This window comes from Lynx canadensis, chromosome C1, assembly GCF_007474595.2.
Source record: "Lynx canadensis isolate LIC74 chromosome C1, mLynCan4.pri.v2, whole genome shotgun sequence".
Classification (NCBI taxonomy): Eukaryota; Metazoa; Chordata; class Mammalia; order Carnivora; family Felidae; genus Lynx; species Lynx canadensis.
The window spans coordinates 169484134-169487834 of record NC_044310.1 but is presented as its reverse complement, the minus strand read 5'-3'; positions in this window follow the sequence as shown (position 1 = coordinate 169487834).

Here is a 3701-nt window from a genome sequence, read left to right as displayed (position 1 = left end):
TTACAGGCCAAGGGATAAGTGACAAGAAGTGTGTGTGTGTGTGTGTGTGTGTGTGTGTCTGTACTCAAAAATATCTATGAAGATGGAAGCCCACACTTTTCTGTACAGATAATAAGATAATAGTATTGGCTGTGACTTTATAATTTTCCTACACAGAAACGAACTGCAATTCTTGGAGACTCTGCTTCCTTGTCATGTTTTGCCTGAGCATGTGCAGAGCCCTTCCTTTGCTCCAAACTGAAGAACTACTTTTATTTGTTATTAGCTGACAAGAAAAGTCAAGCACAATTAGGTGTTGTAACTTTTCACTGTGCGAACACGTCGATGATCCTGCGATGAATCTGTCTTTGTGAAAGGTAGAAACTGAATGGAAAAAAACAAGAGTAGCCATCAATTAAAGAATAAAGTGAAGGAGGGTCCATCCATCCAATGAGTTTTCTGTTGCACCTGCTTTTTTCCTGGGTTCCATGATGCTAAGCAATATTTTAGAAATTGATAGAATCAGAAGCTTTTAAGTCTGAGTGGTGGGATTTTATAACCCACAACTTAGATCTCCTTTAATGTGTAAGCCATATTCTATATGCATATTAGGTATGCATCATTCTAATTTAAGATATATTTATGCATAGACTGTGCATAAAATGCTTTTAAATGTTCTGTGAATAAGGTCCTTAATTTTTGTTTCACCTGAATCTTGTGTAGAACTGAGCTAAATAACTGAATTGTATCATAGACATTATAATGCAATTGATATTTTAAATGTAAGCAGTACAAATTGATCTATGATGATATGTTGGGGGAAATTTATAGATATGTACATCATGGTGACTTTTTGTCTTTTAAAAAAATGGACTTTTTATTTCTATTTATGAAGACATTATAACTACTGCTTTCAAAGTCTTTTTAAAAGTAGCTATTTACCAGCTAGAAAATATTCTGCATTTAAAATAGAATCTGACTATCTGGGAAGTGTAATTACTTTTGTTCTTATTTGAGCCAGTTGTCTTTCGGGAAAGCTAGAGAATCTCTCCAGGGAGAAGTAAATTGAAACATCGCTTCTCAATTGTCATAGGAAACTTGTCTATTTTGTTCCTATTGATACTTTAAGATCTATAGGCTTTGTTACGAAAACAAAAATTGAGAAATATAATGAATTCATCAGTGTCTGTATATGGGCTTTCACCTAATTTCCCAGGTTATTTAACTTATAAAGCACTGTGACTGAATTTCCAGAGGGAGTGGAGAAAACACGCTCCACTTCAGAAGAATTGTCACGCTGTTGATACGCTTTTTCCTTTTCTAATCTCCCCTCCTTTCTCCATTCCCTCCTTCCCCTCCCCTGTTCACTTCCCTTGTTCTTTCTTTTCTTCCAAGAGGGCTACTAACTAGTGCTGACTAGAGGGAGTGGGCGTGGAGGTTACTAGTGCCCATCCCCCTGCAAACACCAGGGATGGGTGAGAGGGTCAATGAGTCAGGCCGCTGCATCTTGGATGTCCTGCTTTGCATTTTTATCCTCAGCTCCACAACATATACTCAACAATTTCATGCGCCTTTTTATTTAACCAGTAGCTGTTTTAATTTTTAACTTGACAAGCTACAATTCTTGTGTTTTTATTCTACTGTAGTTCTCTGTATTTCCTATTACATATGATTGTTAAATAAATCATACTTGAGGGAAAATATTGTGAAACATTTGGTGTCTGATATAATTCAATTTGGTGGGGCATTGAAAAGTTGGAGAAATCAGGAATACCAGATAGATGTGAGTTTTGGTATGAGTTCTGTCAGAAAATGATTTTTGCTCTTTCTTTAATAGAAGAATTCATTGAACATTTATTATTTGCAAGCTCCTGGCTAGATGCGTGTTGCATATAGGAATCTGGAAACCTGAATCTTTTCTCTATAAACTTCATATCTTATAGCAGAGATAATTCATACACATAAATAACCAAAATGCCACATAGAAAAGTAACCAGGTGCAAGTAAAATGCACCTGTGGATATTAAGGAGGGTAAAAATTGCATCCATCTTCAGGGCTTCTAAGAAGACTTAGAACAGCTTGCACATGAGTCGATACTTAACAAATAATAGCAAAGCTCATGTTCATTGCCTATTTTCTATGAGCAGCCTCTGTGTAAACACTTAACACATATTATCTCTAATTCTCAATAATCCAGCAAAGTGTGTATTGACCTGAGTAGGGAAATCAACTTTCAGAGAAACAGCCTCATTTAGGCCATGCAGGTCCCAAGTGGTGGACTCCAGACTGGATTTGCTTCTAGGTCTCTCTGTCACCAACAACCCCTTTTTCTTTCTACTACATCTCTGTGGGGCGGAGCAGAAGCACAGTGGAAAGGAAAGCTGTGTGAAGAAGAACCATGTGGATAAGGTAACAGTTGAGAGTAATAAAAAAGCAAAGAACATCGAATTAAGGTGCAGACCTAGAGAGTGTCAACTAAATGAATTAAGAGTAATTGGTACAATCCGTGTCACCTCTGAGACTCTGGCTCCACAGTGCCAAATCACTCAATTAAAACATAAAAACGTATCTAGTCATCAGATATATGACATTTGACTGAACTTTTATTTTAAATGTGATTCCCTGATAAATTTCCACATCATAGCAAAAAGCTCCTAAAGGCCATATTTTAGTTCTGAAATACAATGTGGATATAAAATACATATCTTCTTTGGAAGCTGTATGAAGCCTCTGGTCCTCTAATTGCTTTTCTAAATATTACAAAGCTTATCTACCATTTAGTACAAGCCTTGAGCAATAAAGACAATATATAGTTTAGAGTCAAAAAGAAACAGCTAATAATGTCCCACGTTATATACATGTTATTACTTCGGAGAGAATCCCAAACATTTAAGATACAAGTCCTATATATATATAGACCAACATTGTATATTTAAAGCTCCTTTAGGAGCCATTTATCCTTTAGTAACATTAATAAATTTCTAGGCTATTTGCTTAACTCTTGTAATGTTTGGAGAACTTCCTTTGAATCTGAAGCTGATATATTTTTTATCTCTGATAATTAAACATTACAATTATTTAGTGTTTATTATAGTCTCACTGTGGCATTACATTATTTTCTGACATTGTCTCTTTTACTCCCATAAATACTCTTTAAGAAATTGTTATCCCCAGCTGTGGGTAAGGAGTCATGGCAGAGGGTGAAATAATTTGTGTGAGATCACACAGCTGATCAGGGAAAGAGTCCAGATTTGAAGTCGAAGGGAGTGTGAGTCCCCAAACCATGAAGCTAGACTGCCTCTGTTCACTTAACCCACCATATCCACTGCCTGTCTTTTCTCCCCTTTATTCCATTCTCCCTTTCATTCTATATCCAGGTACTTGTCTTTAAAACCTACCACTTGGAGTGAGCAGAATTCCAAGTGACCAACATCGAGAGTGGTGTGCTTTGGAGAACAGTTGAATCATATATTATAGCAGAGAAGGTGCCTTTGATTTCTGTGGACAGAATTATTTTGCATGCTTAATATGTGGCCTGAAAAGCGTGTTCTTCAAATAACCTACTGGTGTTCAGTGCAGACCTTTGCTACTTAAAGTGTGGCCCCCACCACCCACCTGGGAACTTCTTAGAAGTAAACGCTCTCTGGCCCCATCCAGACCTACTAAACTGGAAGTGGCATTTAAGAAGATACCTGGGTGATTCCTGTACATGTCATTGTTT